Source organism: Ambystoma mexicanum, chromosome 8 (assembly GCF_040938575.1).
Source record: "Ambystoma mexicanum isolate Mex_15411 chromosome 8, UKY_AmexF1_1, whole genome shotgun sequence".
In the NCBI taxonomy this organism is placed as follows: Eukaryota; Metazoa; Chordata; class Amphibia; order Caudata; family Ambystomatidae; genus Ambystoma; species Ambystoma mexicanum.
The window spans coordinates 693,911,182-693,929,754 of NC_090929.1; the positions used below are offsets into that span (position 1 = coordinate 693,911,182).

The window sequence follows — 18,573 nt, forward strand, 5'->3', positions numbered from 1 at the left end:
GAATCAGTAGAATGTTTTTTGTCTGTCATTAGTTGGAACTCTAGAGGAAATAGACATCTGTTGAATAATATGAGTGTTTCTCTATTGGATCATGATGTAATCTTTCTACAGGAATCTTGGTTTACTAGTGTTCCATCTTGGAACAATTATGAAGTTCTTTTGATACCAGCACTGAAAGGATCTTGGGGACGTCCTACATCTGGTCTCATGACGGCTGTCAAACAGTCATCATATTTAAAAATTACACCATGGTTTTCCCCAAATGCCTTTTTACAAATGACAAAAATTTGTGGGAAAAATTTCTCATTTGCTGCTATTAATGTCTACTGGAATCCTCAGGGTATTTCTGATGACTGTTTTTTGGATTCTCTTTCAAATGCCTTTGATATTGTTACCCCTGAGGGTCATACTGATCTTATTTTCCTGGCTGGAGATTTAAACCTGCATTGTTTGGGTCCTTCATGTCAAGTCGAAAGAAATCGAATTGAGAAATGGACAAGTTTCGTTGAATCTCGAGGCTTGTTCATCTTAAACGGCGCCTTTCCTCAAGACATACCACCTAGGCACACTTGGCATCGTGCTAGTAGTGTGGGAATCATTGACTTTATGTATGCAAACTCACGGATGCTAAACAATGTAACATCCTTTAAAATAGTTGACTCAAAATCGATGATTTAGAGCTATAATTCTTTTGTTCCCAAGGTAAAACCTATTTATTTGATGGGCTCCTATAAAGTAAATCCAGCCAGGAATAGATTGTGTTGGTCTGAGACATCTTTAGCTGCTTTCAGAACTTGTTATTATAATATATTATAATGAATTGAATTGAATAGTGGAGAGCTGAGCCTGTGTTCTGGAGACGTAGCTTATCATGATTTAATGCAATTGTTTCAATCAGGTTCAACTATACACAAACAAAAGCAAACACCTCATCTGCATGTATTTGACCATGAAATTAGATTGAGGAAAGGCATGGTTCGGGCAGACAGGAGGGCAGCTCTTAAGCTTCCACAAAATATGAGATCAATCGTCCTCTTCCGTATTAAGACCAAGTATAGAAACTGGGTAAGAGGCCTGAAGGCCAAGCTGTATGAAACTGATGGGAATAATATGCTGAAATCCTTGGCTCCAAAAAACATTGCTCAGTCATGGAATGGAATAAACCAAGCAACAGCAGGTCATCAAGTTGCTGTTCAAACTAACGATGTCACGGAGGCGATGTGGATTCAGCATTATTCTGCTTTATTTGCTGCACCCCGGTCACATCCAAATATTTCCATGCCTGAGTCCTTACCTCTGTTCCATATATGTTTTGACAGAGACGATATTTTGTACTTTATAAAACAAGCAAGCAATTCCAGAGCACCTGGGCCGGATGGTTTGTCCAATATACATCTTACACAGTTCCCAGATATCTGGGCAGACATACTCTTTCTCATGTTTGAGTCTATTAATTCCTCCCAGAAGGTTCCAAGCTCCTGGAAACAATCGATTGTCATCCCCATTTATAAGAAGGGTGATCGGGCAAACCCTGCCAGCTATAGGCACATCTCTCTTCTTGATGTGCCTGGAAAAATGTATTCTCGTTTAATTTTGGGAAAGCTTAAAAAGTGTACCAAAAACTGCTGTAAGTTAGATCCTCTGCAATCAGGCTTTGTTAGTGGCCTTGGCACGCTACCCAATATGATCACATTGAACATGCTTAAATCACAATATGTGGTTAGGAAACAATCTTTATATTTTGCTTTTATTGATTTTCGTTCAGCCTTTGACTCTATACATCGTAATTTGTTATTTTATAAGTTAAAATCTTATGGTTGTCCGTCCTCTCTTTTGTCAATAATAATTCCGCTACATACCGATACTTCTATGCGCGTTAGACTTTCCTTTGAAGGTCTCCTTTCTTCATCTTTTGCCACATTTTTGGGTCTTAAACAGGGGTGTACTTTGGCATCAATACTGTTTAATTTGTTTATTTTTGATATGGGTTTTTCTTTTCTTCGCACTTTGTCGGATGCCCCTGAATTGAGTCGTCAACGTATACCATGGCTGCTTTACGCGACAATCTTGTTTTGGTATCCCAAACTCCTAAAGGTCTGCAGAATCTGCTATCTGCTTTGTCTGATTATGCCATGGAGAACCAATTGATAATTAATCTGGAAAAATCACAGATTCTGGTCTGTAGACCAAAAGGGAGCATCAAGATCAATAATGCAGTATGGCGCCTGCAAAAAGAACCAATGGAAATTGTTCTAGAATATAAATATTTGGGTCTATCTATTCAGAATACTGTGGGTGATTCCTGATATTTGAATATGTTACAGTCAAAGCTTTTGACACTGACGTCACAGCTGTATACTAATGATCAATTCTGGGATAAATTGGAGGCAGCCTTCTGGAGAAAGGTTCTACATTTACCAAATTGTCTGCCCATGCCCATATTGCGTTTTGAATTGGGTTTGAACACACTATTTAGCAGGGTCAAATGGAGAATGTGCTCCTTTTTTCATAAATGTTTGCTTGGTGTGGACAATAATAATATACTGAGTACTCTTGCCCACTATTTGACCTCCTCTACTTTGGTGTTCCCTTTAAAATGGAGAAACCTTGTCCTGAGTATTTTAGCGGAAGCGGATATATCTTTACAGTTTTTAATTGAAAACCCAACACGTGCTAAAATACAATACTTTCAATGGGATTGGATCCAGAATTATGATCTCTGTACGAAGTATAGAGATTTTAACGCACAAATTTTTGGTATTAAACGCATGGGTCAAGTGTCTGGCTATCTATTAAAATGCCCCTCGGTAAAAATTCAGAATAAGTTTTTACGATTAAGAATGAACCTATGGCCGACGAGAGAAGTGCTGGCAAGGCACAAGATAATTCCTTCTGATACACATTTTTGTCGGTTCTGTGAATCTCCTAATGTGATGGAAACTTTGCAACATCTGATAGTATCTTGCCCAAAGTTGAAGGATATTCGAGCCAAACATTTTACAAATTTGTTGAATTTGCATTTGAAACATGATGAAAGTGAGACATGGAGTATTTTATTCAATAGTCCCAGATTTGCAGTCATTAAGGCCCTGGTACATTTTTGGGAATTCATTTTACCTACTGCAATCAATTTATAATCATTTTAGTACCTTGAAACATTTGTTAAATCAGTTTATGAATATGGGAAATCAGTATGCATTAGAAAAAAAATATTCTTCTTTTACATCTTTCATTTCTTGGTCTTCAACAGCAGACCACATCAGTTATAGCTCTAGTGACTTCAAACATTGATTATGTGTACAGCTTTTACCTTGATCTTCTTTTGAATTGGGGAACAGTATTCAGAGAGGGCAGAACGTGCCAGCTCATCTGGGACCGGATCACATAGTATCAGGGGTACACATGTCAGCTCCAAATTGGCATGTAAGGCTGTACAACTGGCGTGTGTGGCAGAGGTCACGTGTCCTTGCTGCACTTGGACAAGCTCAGCAATGGGAAGGAAAAAAGGCGGAAAGGCAGGTTAAGTTGGGCAGATAGGGGACGGGACGGATAAGTGCAGGAAATGGCGGGTGCAACAAAGACAACCAATGATTGGTTGGTGGGGGGGGCTTCCCCATGTTTTAGCTCCCTCAAACAGGCCACACATACTTCCCCCTCACAAGGCACACCACACACTGGGACCCTTAAACCAGCAGCAATTAAAGAAAGGGAAACCTGGGTTGCACCTATAAACATATATAAGTGCAGTACTAACCCGCCCGCCCGGACTCAATAGGATACCAAAAACAATAGGGGGGTAGTAAGGATCGGCATCCACAGTAAGAAATGATTCAAAGCGTCTTACACCAAATCAATTGGCATACATAATCCAGCAGTTAAAAAATACAACAAATACATTATTCAATAAATATTTAAAAACCTTCAATGACATACGATATCTAAAATACATACTAAGATAGAAATTCATACACTAAGTTAGTGTGTGCAACACAAACACAATGCAAATAAATCACAATGCGGCAATTGAAATGCAATAAGTGACTCAATATTCTAGAATGTAGAGAGGCTATTTACTATACAGCCTACATTTTACATATATACTGGGCCTCATTATGAGTATGGCGGTAGCCGTGCCTGTATGACAGGCACGGCTACCGCCAAACTCGCCTCTGGGTCTTTCACCCGCGAATGGGCAATTACCGGGCCATTACGAGTGTTGTGGCCTAGTAATTGCCCATTCGCAGGTGCCGGTAATGCTGCACTCCCCATCTCCATTCAGCCCCATAGGGCTGAATGGGAATGGGGAGCACGGATGCACCGGCACCGTTCATAACGGTGCTGGTGCATCCACGAGTTGTGCTCGCGGGTGCCTCACAGCCCGACAGATCAGACCTGGTGGGCTGTCAGGCACCCACGGACACAACTCGTACTATGGCGGTCCGGGAACTACGGTACCGGTAGCATTACCGGTACCGTAGTTCCCGGACCGCCAGGGTCGTAATGGGGCCCATTGTCTGTAATTCATTAACAGATCTCGAGGAGTACTTAAACTCTGTGTGATCCTACACCAATTTAAAAAAAAACCTTTGCAAGTCGTGAAGTCTGAGGGCTGACATGTTTCTGTTCTTTAATCCATAAATGGTGAACATTCTTTAGGAGCTAGTATAGTTACGTCACTACTGCTGCAAAAGCTCTCTAACATCAGATCCCTACAGTATACTCTAGAACCAGATAGAGCATGTATCGCTCGTTGACCCCTGGATTTCTTCACATTGTGGAAATTCAACAAGCAAACAAAAATAGCCATTAGTGCTATTGGACTCTCACGTGAGTCTTCTAGTGTCCAATTCGAGGAATACTATTTAATAAAACAATTTACCTTGGGTGGACTGTGTGGTAGTTCACGACTAGGTCACAGAAAGTCTGTAAGACTGAATCTCCCCATGTGCAATTATCTGAAAAAAAACAAAAGTGTTTTAGAGCTACCTTAGTCACCTATATGTTGCCAAAGATCGCCACTAACACAGTCATCAAATCAGTCCTGTAAGTATGTAAATAGCAAAGTTCATTCTACCCAGGGTTCCATAAGGCGTTCCCCTAACCAGGAGAGTATACTCACCAGGTAGCCCGATCTGGTACCAGTAGAACTAGTTCTATCTTCAAAGTGCACCGCCACCATGCAATCAAATCAAAAGTTCTCTTCTTAGGGAACTACGGGTCACGAAACGGATGGAAAACGATTCCTCAGTGTACCGGAGTTGCTAGGGTTTACGTCAATAATAGTTAGCATCAAGCTCTCTTCAAACAAAAAACAATAACACTATTGTGTTTCACCATATGAGGTAGTCCTCTGCAGCCCTATACTGGTATCAATAATCATACCAAAAACCACCCTACTATGATCTCCTAGAGGTAGGTTGTAAAATCGATTTGGTCAGTGAACCAATGTTCTCGGTGCGGATCCGCTATAATGTGCATCTCTAATCCCCTTAGGTCTCTACAGAGGAGCATTAAAAGCCCCCCCGGGGTATGGCTAAAGTCCTTAAACTAGTGAACCAGAGTAGTTACAAAACATGTAACACTTTGCTTACCTCGGGCGCTGCTATCTAGCAGTATTCCCGTTGGGGTGCTTCCACTGCTGCTTAGTAACCCCACATTTTTGTCCCGCTGCCTATGTTATGCTGTAATATCAAGCCAGAGAAAACACACAAAACGTGTAGATCAAGCACACTGCTGTTTCCATCTAGTGCCAATGAGCCCTCAGACTCATCCATCCCGCATAGTCCCCAGTGTCTTTTACCGTGGGGTAAAGTGCACACCAGCACAGGCGAGTCTCTGTCTATCTCAGCTCAGTTCCTGTATCATAGCTACTGTTGCTAGAGAGAAGAAACCTTTATCTGTTTCTACAGGGATTTCCTCGTATCACCAGTGGCCATCTTAGAGTGGACCCAAATTCATTGAATATCAAGCTACTTATTCTAAATTCAAGGTATCTCCACACTTCTATCCAATGTACCAGGCCTTTGCCCACATCTACACTCGGGCGAGCATCAAAACGGTGTGTACACTCACAGCTGGCCAGTATTATAAAAAGGCCTAAATGTGAAGCACTAAGAGGCCCCAACTCTCCCTCTTCTCACGCTATACTGCAGCGTCCAATAGGTAAAAGGGGATTGCACACAGCCGAGACATTTGTGAGGAAGACAACATTTGACAAAAGGACATTATGGTTAAGTTGCACTAATACAAATCTATGAAATTCAATGAAAAAACTTTGTTAAAGGGACATTATGGTGACAAGTAAAACCGAAAAACCTCAGAAATTCGCAAGTTATAGTAAGCTAAGCAACCATAACTCGCACCACCACTGTGCACTACTAAGACTAACACCCAGGGTATCAAATATGACACCACAAATGTCATTGATGACATCACTGATGACATCACATATCGAGGCCGCTTGTTTTTGTTCACTGACACATCTAAGCCAGGTGGTTTTGTTTACTGACAGTCAGAATATTAAAATTCAAAAGGGCTATTTATCTAGACGTTAACCTTGTTGTATTTTCTTAAAGTACTTTCCTTAGGGTTTGGTCTCAGCTAATGGTGCACATACATGGAGCAATAAACAGGCCTCAAACACACAATTTATTTGTATGTCTGAAGATAAACTTTAATGCTGTTAACATTTTCTGGTGAGGCTGGTTCTTTCTTCCTTACTTTGGTTTCGCTGTATGTGCCTCTGATTTGTATGCTAGTTATCACATGTTTAACATTACTCAAAACATTAATTACTCAAAATAAGAGCATTAATTATTTTACTATCCAAAATTACAAGATTATAAATATTGTACTTCTATGGTGCAAACTGTAGCCATTGGCTATGTTTACGTAAGATTAGGTTTCTGTATTAACAACAACACTCCAAAGTAATGTTTTGTTTAGATGAGTGCATTCTTTAATAGATTAAGAAGTTCATGATAGGTCTCCCGATCACCCCTGGCTTCTTGTTATCAACATTATAAACACAACCCCTAGTAGGGACTTTTCATCAAAATTAATTTCTTATGTGATGTCATCAATGACATTTGTGATGTCATCTTTGATGTCCTAGGTGTTAGTCTTAGCAGTGCACGATGGAGGCGCAAGTTATGGTTGCTTAGTTTAGATAACTAGTGAATTTCTGAGGTTTTTCGGTTTTACTTGTAACCATAACGTCTCTTAAACAAAGTTTTTTCTGTGAAATTCATGGGTTTTTACCAGTGCATACAAATTTACTACAACTTACTAATATCATACTTACCCCAATATAGCAAAATTTTTGTCCAATTTACAAAGTTTCACCTTAAAAATCTGTCATTTCTCACCTTCTAGCATAATCTTTAACACTTCTATACACTTTTTGCAACTTTTTCCACTGTTTTTGTGTTCGGCAACATCTGCAAACGTATGATGTAATCGCAGACTTTTAGGACAGTGTCACAGTGTCACGCGACCACGCACATGGTATGAGACGTGTCCGCAAATGTGTCTGCACTTCGCGATCGGGTCAGTGGTTTGCAAACAGTTCAAAACAGTTCAAAACAGCATTTTTTTCTGATCTAGGAACTTTCAAACTCAAAATGTAGCCTTGCCTTGCACAGCTCCTACACCTATTCTTCCACATTATCCAAACTGCTATTTATCTTAAAAATGGCATCAGCTAGAGCCACCACCACCACCAGCTGGAGGACCTACACAACAAAAAGAGGACCAAGAAGATGAGGTAGAGGAAGTTCCTAGTTCTAGCACTAAGAAAGAATCATGGTGTGGCAGTTCTTTACACTGTTGGGAATGTACTAAAGGCTAAAGCTACGAAAGTGAAATGCACTGAGTGAGTCGCAGACTCCCTGGACCATACTCCTACGGGACGAATTCCATGCACTGCCACACACAATCCAACCAGCGCAATGCTCTCAGAAAGGCTGTTCCTTTCTTAGCAGGTTTTACGCTGTCTTCCTCCTCCTCATCTTCCTCAACCAATACTGTAACCGCACAGCCTACTTCACAAATACCTCTAGCTATCTTGCAAGCAATAAAAGAAAAGAGGCAGTTGATCCATATCTTTCAAAGACAACAGACCTCTGTATATACTCTAACACCACTCTGCAGGGGGGAGACATTTCGAGGTGCTTTTGAAGCTGCAATCAAGGAGCCTGAGAAAAAGTGCCCCCTACCTTAGATGTAACACACCACAACATCTTCCCCTGTCCACCTGCCCCTCCATATTACTGCTTGGTGCCTCTCCTCTCATTTCCCTCCCCACCTTACGTTCTAACCTGTCCTGCAAAAAAAAGTAAATCAACCAAAAAACTACTAAAAAGGTTCCTTTAGGAACCACCTTTCACAGTAAAAAAATAAAATTACAAAATAAAACAAATAGACTCCATCTACTTTACATTTCCCAGTAAAGAACATATACTCAATAAGATTTTCCAACATTTCCATTAGCATTTTGTGTTATGCTAATGGGAATAATGTGGCTTTCATCCCCTGTTGCATGCACTGGAAGGGGGATAACGGCCCGCGAGCCCAAGGTATCGGCCCAAGTGAAGCAAGGATGGATAACGAGGGCTCCGGACCGTTATCCCCCGTTCCAGCCCCTGCAATGGGGGATGAAGGCCATTAGCACCCTGGGTTGCCAAAGCGGTAACCCTCAGGGCTAAAAACCAGGACGCGCGCAGCGTTCCACTGTAGGAAGAAAAATCCTTTTCCAAGATGGCCACAATGGAAAGGGAAGGCGAGCTCCTCTTCCCTTTCCATGGCAGCCTACAAAAGGCAAAGAGAGAACCCTATGACAAAATGTATTCCCCTTTCAAACCTATCCCAATTTTGAAACACTTTACCATATAGCCGGTCACTGGTGGACATGGCCTTTTTATCCCCATTGGTCGTCCATCCTGGTCATGGCCAGTAGCCAGATTGTCCTAGTTATGACCTTATGCCAGGACTCGGACAAACTGACCACTGGCCATGGCCACAGACTATACCTCAGTCACCAAAGGTATATCACTATTTTTTGTACCTAAATGGTGACTCTTATCAAAAAATAAAAACACTGACACATTTGCAAAACCATGGTTTCGGGTCCTTGCCAATGCTCCTTAGATGAGTTTGCTGGAAATCCGCACATGTTTTATATTTTTCAAAAGTGTCAAAATGTATGCACATAAAATAGTCATATAACTTAGCCTCCACTCGACAAAAATCCATTCAGACTTTGCACAAATATTCAAGGTTGAGTTACTAATCTTCCTGAAAACCTTTGTCCACATTCATCAATCGTCAACAAAGATCATCTAAAATTGTTGAGAGCCCCTCTCAGATTTAGCCCCCTCTTAACAAAATCTCACCAAACTTTGCAAAAACATTTATATCTAGATCTAAAATCAGTTTGCAAACTTTTGTGCAGATTCGTCAAATGGCACAACATTTATAAGCCTTTACATTATGTTGGGACCCCCTCTTTAATTTTGTTCCCTCTTGACAAAACAGCACCACACATGTTTGTGAACATTACAGGAATGCCCGGACGTTTGCAGACATCAGAGAAGAAAAACGCCTGTTTTCTAGCTTTTTAAGGCCATATCCCATCCCTTCCTCATCATCCCTCACCTCCCCAAAGATTGTTTGATAAGTTTGACAAGTGCAATGTTGTGTTTTTCAAAAGGCTTTTATAGTAATGTTGGAGGACAACGGGCACTGTCAGCTAATCCAACATGATGGGCGTTTCCAAAAAAGCTGACACACCTCATGTTTTTTATTGACCAATTAGAGGTCGTGTCCGATGTCCACGGACATCACGCCACCCTCTGGATCAATTGGATGCCCGTCCGCAGACCGAACGGGGAAGTGAGTCTGTGGACCGAATCCAGATATCAAAAATCATTTTTTACCTACTTTTTGTCATTTTTTAAAAGAACTACTGGACGGATATACATGACATTTTTAAAAAACACACTTTCAGGACCAGGGCACTGCTCCTGCTGCAAATCCGTCCAGCGGTTTGGGCTGTAACATTTTTTCCATTGCATCTATGGGAAAACTAACACATTTTGGGATCCCCATGCCCTATAACTTTGGGCCCCCTGCACAAAACCTCACCAAACCTCGCAGTATCCATCTGACGGGGTCATATACTTTTCTTACAATGTTTCATGAGGATTTGTCCACGGGGGGGGGGGGGTGGCAATCTTATAAACCGCCCAAAATGTGCTCTTCCCATGGGTTGAGCAACTTAACCATAACTACAGGGCCCTGTAATATAGCTAAAAAATATATTTAGATTTAAAAACACCAACTTTACAACTGTCTGCAATCTAGACTGCTGACCTGGAACAATGGGCCACTAATCCCCTCCAAAACAGAACTCAAACCAATCTGGGTGTTCTTAACACCACTTTGTGAAAAGACCCACTTAAAGGGTTCTGGTCCCTCGTTATCTATATTATCTAATCTTGCGCCACTCAATGGCTTCATTCAGGCCTATCCTAATAATTCTAGTGAGAAAAATGAGTTCTTGTTTCCGTTTTAGCAGTTTCTCCTCTCTCATTTGTTGGGTGTGACCTTTTAAGATCTGTAGCACAGTCCATTCAAACTCTTCCCATCCATGTCTAATAGCTAGAAAAGGCTTAAACATAAGCGCTTGTTCAGTATTATTTTTCAAGCAACTCCTATCTTCCATTATTTTCGTCTTGACTTTCCGATTAGTTTTCCCTACTTATTCCAAGCCGCAGTGGCAGATGATCGGATAGATCACATGGTCAGTGTTGCAATTTGAAAAACGATTTTGTGTCCATGGCCATTCCTAGATCCAAACTCTGATTTTTTAGTCAGTTTACATACACTGCATTGGCCACATGGATGGTGGCGCACAATTGGGTATACTCCCCAAACAGACCTGATGGTTCTGGTATCTGTGGTGTTAGTCTGTAATTTACTTTTACTCAAACAATTGCTTATAGAAGTACTTTTCTTATAGGCAAAGATAGGCCTCTCTAGATGCTGGGCTGCTCTTTCCAACACTTTCCAGTATTTATTGATGATATTCCAAATCTTGAGGCTCTGGTCTGGGAAGGTAGAAACACATGCCAGACGATTGTCAGTAGGCTTGGGTGGTTTGTATAATAGGAGATTATTATATTGCCTTTTTGCCAACTTTCTCACCAATTATTTTGGGTATCCTTGTTGTCGAAGTTTATTTGACAGCATCGTAGCCTCCATTTCGAACGCCTCCTTAGTACTGCTGTTCCCTTTCAACCTCAGGAATTGCCCAAAGGGTAAATTATCTCTGAGGTGTTTAATGTGATGGCTGGTGTAGTCCAAAGGGCATTCCTATCTGTGGTTTTATGAAAAGGTTTCACTAGAAGACAGCCCTCCTCATGAAAAATGGTTATGTCCAAGAAATGTGAGCGCTGGTTACTAATCTTCTTAGTGAATTTAAGATGATGATTTTGGATGTTCAGCCATTCAAAAAACAATTCTGCCATGTCTGTCAATCCTTCCCAGATTACCAAAATGTCATCAATGTAACAGGTACACAGCTGAAAAGAGTTGGAATCTGCATATATCTTACCCTTTAAAAATTCTCCACACACAGATTGGCAAAACTCTTGGCCATGGTGGCCCCCATGGCTGTTCCTTCAATTTGTTGGTAGAATCGACCCATGAATTCAAAGTAGTCCTCCGTGAGTGCCATTTCCACACACCACATTACAAAAGAATTAGGTATTGGATCTTCATGTGGTCTGCCTAACACGTTTTCTCTATAACTTTTAGTGTTGCTTGTTGTAGAATGTTGGCATATAAGGAGACCACATCTATGCCTATCAGCACATTTATTTTGGTATCAAATTCCACGTTTTCAAATTTGTTAATGGCATCAGTTGTGTCCTTGAGAAACAAGGTCATGTTCTTCACAAATCCTTTAAGATAGTGATCTGCAAATTTCAACAAGGGTGCTAATAGTGAATTAATCCCTGCTACTATGGGCTGACACGGTGGATTGAAAAGGGTTTTGTGGATGTTTGTTAGTGGGCTTGATGAGTGTTGCATGTTTTATAACTACTATGGTTCACTAGATTAAGAATTTTAGCCATACTCTGGGGCCTTTTAATGCTCCTCTGTAGAGACCTAAGGGTGGGTATTAGAGACACACATTATGGCAGATCTGCAGTGGGAACATTGATTCACTGACCAAATTGATTCTACAGCCTACCTCTAGGGGTGGGTAGTAAGGTGGTTTTCAATATGACTATTGATACAAGCATAGGGCTGCTGAGGAATACCAAACACAGTGATGCACAATAGTGTCATTGTTTTTTGTTTGCAGAGAGCTAACTATTATTGATGCAAACCCTGGAGATTCCGGGGCACGGAGGAATCTATTTCCATGCTTTTCAAGACCTGCAGTTCCTCAAGAAGAGAACGTTTGATTAGATTGCATGGTGGTGGTGCAATTTGACAATAGAACTAGTTCCACTGGTACCAGATCGGGCTACCTGGTGAGTACACTCTCCTGGTTAGGGGAATGCCTTATGGAGCCCTGGGTAGAATGCCCTTTGCTATTTACATACCTACAGGTCTGATTTGATGACTGTGTTAGTGGCGATGTTTGGCAACATATAAGTGACTACGGTAGTTCTAAAACACTGTTGGGTTTTTAGCAGATCATTCCACATTGGGAGATTCAGTCTTACAGACTTTATGTGGCCTAGTCTTGAACTACCACACAGTCCAGCTGAGGTAAATTGTTTTGTTAAATACTATTCCTCAAATTGGACACTAGGAGACTCACGTGAGAGTCCAATAGCACTAATGGCTATTTTTGTTTGTTTATTGGTTTTCCACAGTGTGATGAGACCCAAGGGTCAACGAAAGATACATGCACTAGAAGGTTCTAGAGTATACTGTGTGGATCTTACGTTAGAGATCCTTTGCAGCAGTGACATAATTATACTAGCTCCTAAGGAATAATCACCATTTGTGGATTAAAGAACAGAAACATGTTGGGCCTCAACCTTCGCGACTTGCAAAGGTTTTTTTGAAATTGTGATAGGATCACACAGAGTTTAAGTACCCCTCGAGATTGGTTAATGAATTACAGAGAGTGTATATGTAATCTGTAGTCTGTATAGTAAAAAGTCTCTCTACATTGTACAATATTGAGTCACTTATTGCAATTTGATTGCACCATTGTGATTTACTTGCATTGTGTTTGTGTTGCACACACTAACTTAGTGTGTGAATGTCTATGTTAGTATGTATTTTAGCTATTGTATGTCATTGAAGTTTTTTTAGCTATTTATTGAATAAAGTATTTGTTGTATTTTTCAATTGCTGGATTTTGTGTGCCAATTGATCATTTCTTACTGTGGATGCCTATCCTTACTACCTCCCTATTGTTTTATGTGACCCTTAAACCAGCAGAAAATAAATAAAATAAAAAAACATTAAGAGCATAACGAAACTCAATATGATCCTAAAACTACCCACAAGCAAAGCCTTGACATTTCACAGGCCTCCACTTACCCCTCTCAATTTGCATCTAATTGGTGTAACGTTGAGCCGCTCCACCATACATTCTTGATAACGTAACCTTAACTGCATTGCCCCTTTCTTCCATTTTTTAATGCCTATGTAAGTTGGAATCCTTATTCATCTTCCAAACCTTGCCTTTCGAAGTGCCACTTGCGTTTTTAAATATCTACCACACAGATATCCTAAGAAACGTAATCTTCATCAAGTCTCTTCCCTTGGATCTTAAATCTTGTTCATTCTTTCTCGAAGCATACCTACATTCAGGCATTTGAAATGTCTCTGTGTCTACATTTGTCCTCATTCATGTCTACTCACTCTTAATATGCATACTGAGTATATATGTGACAAAATTATGTTTGCCCTGAAGCAGTATAAAGATGAGTGGTGGCTAATCCATCTGCTGAGCCCCCACACTTCTACAAGCCGGCTTTGATCCCAATCATAAAGGCAAAACAGGCACAGCCAAGAGATATACCTCCTTCACATTTTGTGGTAATGTGGGCTGAGAGATGCCTGTACTCTTAGAAGGAGGGCAAGTGGGATCCAGTAGTGACCCAAACAGTATAGCGCTACAAAAGAAAGGAATGTCCAATCAAGGTTCTGTAAATATGCATAAATACTTTAAATAAACACACCAATGTACGAATAACTAATACAAATACTATAAAACCCACCCCTGTAAGAGAGAGAGCACAGAATAAGCAAATATAGAAATATGCAGCCGTCTGTGGTATGAAAACAGGGGTGAAAAGGCAATAAGTAGTTCAAAATGATAGGTTGTTCAGTGGGAAAAAATGTGCAAAAGTTTCAATTAGTCACAAGGGTCAACAATTAACCAGAAGGGTTATAATGGGCCATAGCACCTTTCTGCTGTTCTGAGGTGGCTCGACAGTTTCAAGCTGGGTTTCGAGCTGTGCTGTGATGCGGGTCGCACCAGGTTCGGGTGCAGTGAGTCATGCTGGATCAAGCGGTGGTCGGGTCATGCAATTTGGATTTCTCACCAGCGTCGGATCAGGAGTTGAGGTGGTTCGATTTTGTGACATACAAAGGGAATGCTCTTAACAGAATCTGGTTTTGTGTGTTTTAGCAAAACAGGAGCTGAAAAAGCTTATTGAGCAGTCCTCAACTGCCATTTATTTGAGGCAGATTATAAAGTGCATATTCAGTTTTGAACATATACATACAGAAATGAGAACGTCTTTTTGGTACAACATATTCAAACAATATACATCAACGTTTAGGTACACAGTACAGGATATGCCACACGCACTAACCCCCAGGTGCAAATGAGCAATACATGAAAACATTCCTAGCTAAATGTCCAAATCTACAAAGTGCAAAGTTAAGCAATGCTTATTCTAAAAGGTGGAATGTAGAGAGTGGATATATTCTAAAGCTCCTATAAAGGAGTCAATCACAACAAACATCTTTTTTCCCTATGTTATATCCTGGAAAACGTCAAAGAGAATCAATCTTCTGAATTGCTCAAATCAGCATTCGTCTTACATGAAAGATAAATCACTTGTCATAGCCAAACGTTACATTGTTTCATTCCTGGTGCATGTATGCCAATTATTTAGAACAACCAAACAGTACAAGACTTCTCAATCAACTGGGGGCATAGATAGGGGCACGAAAGTACACGTAGGGTGTGGTATTTGTATTATCTAACTATACTGCGTTCGATTTTGTGATACATGGACTAGCTACTGAGAGACCTACCTATCACCCTTCATATCTTGGTAGCAATACCCTAGACGCAACCGTTTGTAAGGACTTTCTGTCTTGATTGTTTCAAATGAGTGACGTCAATGTTTTTCCTCTGAATTTCCAAGGTTTTTATTGTGAAACTTGGAAACATGCATTTTAAATGTAACATCTCTCTTACTTGCACGCGTGATCTGCTGGACCAGTGATATCATTAATAATGGCTTAAGTGATGTCATCTGTGATGTCATCAGCAATGTCATTTGAGATGTCATCAGTGTGCTTAGGAGCTGTGCAATGGGGGCCTTATGATTAAAATGGCGTATCTTTCAACACTTGCTGAAATTGCAGGAGTTTTGTGGTATTAAATTGGCCCCTTATCTGCTGAGACAGATTAGTTTAAAATTGCACTACACAGGTACTGAGATTTCTGGTTGTCATAGCTACTTTTTAATGGAAAGTTTCTGTAAAGTTCTTAAACAAGAGTTGGGGAAATGTATATCTAAAAGTATTTGGATTAACTAATTATTTATTTATGTATGTTTGCATACTTTTGTATATGAGTGTTGCATAAGGTTGATTTCAACAAATGCATAAATAAAAAAATAAAAAAATGAAATAAAAAAGAAAGTAGCCCCTTAAAGTCACTTCAACAAAATTCTTTTTTCGCTGAATTTAAAAAGTTTTGTTGCATCAGATTGTTTAAACTTAACAGTGCTTCACTAAAGTTGCTTCACTTAATTTCAAGGGTATTGTTGCACTGAGCTTATATACCTTAACTGTTCCTTAACAAAAAATGTTCCCACCTGCTCCAGGACAAGCTGAGAATGGCTTTAAATTGGCCTCACCTGCTACAATAGCTACCTTGTCCCCAACCCTCACGTAGCTCGAGGATCTCACTGATAGTGACAAGCAGCCTCCAGCCCTCGCTGTGAAAAAACAATGTTACTTTGAGTGATTCGCTCTCCAAGACTGCGGCTCTCATTCGGGATCCTCTTGATGTTTGCCACACTTCTTCCATTATAGAAGATGATTCCCTGTGTGAAATGCTTGAATGTCTTTGTGATTCTTTGAAACAGAGCCCAAACACATTCTCTTCCCTTAGCTTTGTTTTCTCTTCACTTCTTAAGTTATATGAGAACATTTTATTTAACTTCCCTTCGATGCTCAGTCCTCCACAGTTGAGGTGAGTCTGTTTATAGATAATCCTGCACTGAGCCTGCTGCTCACCTTCGTTTAGCACAAAATTACCATCTGTGCCAGCAGACGGTTTTGGCCGAATAACTCTACCAAAGTATATAATTGTACCTGAAACAGATGGATTAAAACCTGAAAAAATGAGGACAACTCAGGCAAGCAAAAAGTAAAAAAATTGAAAGAACACTCTATGTGCGCCTTATTCTTGAGGAACTTAAGAAAACAAGTGATGCAAAAAGATGATGCTCTCTTGGAGAACTTTTAACATCAGTTGAAGAACCTTCATTCCCACTGGTACAAAAGAAATAAAAAAGAAACCTAAGAACAAAATGAAACAAAATAAGACAATTCTGGTCTTCCCCTTGCAGAGAACAAGATCACTTTTTATTTGATTGGCACTATAACAGTATCGCTTAATTCTCCCAGTCCTAATGAGCTAGCTCATGAGACCCCTGAATCGCCTATTGTTGACATAGACACTGTTAACGTATCCTGCTATCTGGTTCATGCATTGCCTTTTTCATAGAAGCCATCTGAACCTAGGTCGCAGAAATCTCATTTATCTTACGTGGTAAAGACTGTCTTGTTCCTTTAAAATTGGGCTTGGTGCCACTTTTCTCCTCGTCAAACCCGGTGCTTTTGAACTAAACAAATGACTTAGCTCTGTTTTCTGAAATTCTGTGCCTGAGGAATATGGACACAAAAGACATTGATTGGGTAGCATTTGCGGACGATTCCCATATGGACATCAACTGTATTCCCTTTAAATCATCAAACTATTGCTTGAAGGAGTAAAGAATCTTTTCTCTTTGGGACATGACTTATTTTCATTTGTTGATCGACCCTTGAGTTGTAAAAAGCTCACTCACTCTAATCTTAATTCTCATCTACCATTGAGCGATTTACATATTTCATGTTAGTGCCCAGTGGGGGCGTGCGTTCAGGCTCTCTGAGCAAATGAGGAGGTTTGCTTTAACAATACCGCCTTACTGATCCTTTCCTGGAATACAAAGTGTCATAAAAGTGTATTTAGTGACTTGAAAACATGTCCCACTTTTAATTCTATGGGGCTAAAATTGTCAGTAAATCTTTTACTACATGGCTTTGAAATTTTCTTTACACCCAGTTACCTCCCGTCCTAAGGGGAGACCCTCTGGTGGCATTCTCATCGCAGTCAACAACAGAATCTCTGCTGATGCAGAGATCTGGGCCACTATTTGTCCTGTCCGACTTGCTATTAAAGCCATGCTTAATCCGACTAGTTGTCTTTGTGAACTGCTAGTTGTGCACCTCTATTGGAACGCTGCACACAATGATGTTAAGTGTTTTTTTGATCATGTAGCAGAGATTTATTTCCACCTGGTACGACGATGGTCTGCCTACCACGATTATCGCGAGTGGAGAATTCAGTTCCCTATGTCCTGACGAGGATGATAAATTGTGTGCAATTGTAATTACTTCTAACATACAGAATTAAAAACCCACCATTGAGCATGACTGTAAGTGGTCATACTTATTTGCGAAGTGGTAACTGGTTAAATTGAATGGTAACACCATGGATCTTTACCGCCCGGCTCACACGTGGCAGAATGGTGACTGTCACATATTGACTGTATTTGGGCTTCTTCCACCTTATTCGATCGATACATGCATTTTCAAGTTCTTTTTCTACACTTAGGGACCACAATTGTCCTTATGCCATTTCAGACATGGGCTCTGTTGCTATGAATCATACAGGTGACAATGGTATCTATTTCGGTTCTTGTGAGGGGAATCATATTGAATGGTATGAGAAGAAAATAATGCATTTTATTAGGAATCTAGATTACTATATAAATACTATAACTGGGTGTGAGTTGGATTCTTTTTTCTCGTCTGTGTTTTCTGCCTCACCCTAATGCTTCAAATACTTAATAGCCCTACAAGGAATCAGAGAATCCATTGTTATGATGAAAACTAAAAATCTAAAAAAAATGAACCTCGTTCCCAATTGAAGAGGCTTAAAAATTGATATCGTAATGAATGTAACTATAACATCGAAATTAAATATCTAATAAAACAATGTAAAAACTGTTTTAAAAGTCATAAAGC

General features: G+C 40.2%; 1 long non-coding RNA gene across 2 annotated transcripts in view; it reads right to left on the reverse strand.

The window, feature by feature from the left end:
• The window catches only part of LOC138472359 (uncharacterized), a 140,795-nt gene that overhangs the window by 45,982 nt on the left and 76,240 nt on the right, over positions 1-18,573 (reverse strand). Inside the window, exons 2-3 of one of the 2 annotated variants that reach the window (XR_011268589.1) lie at positions 4,880-4,955; positions 3,311-3,484 (exon numbers count right to left, since the gene is read on the reverse strand). This is a non-coding gene — a long non-coding RNA (uncharacterized lncRNA). The remainder of the gene's footprint in view (positions 1-3,310; positions 3,485-4,879; positions 4,956-18,573) is intronic. The other variant, XR_011268588.1, reaches the window with a different exon arrangement.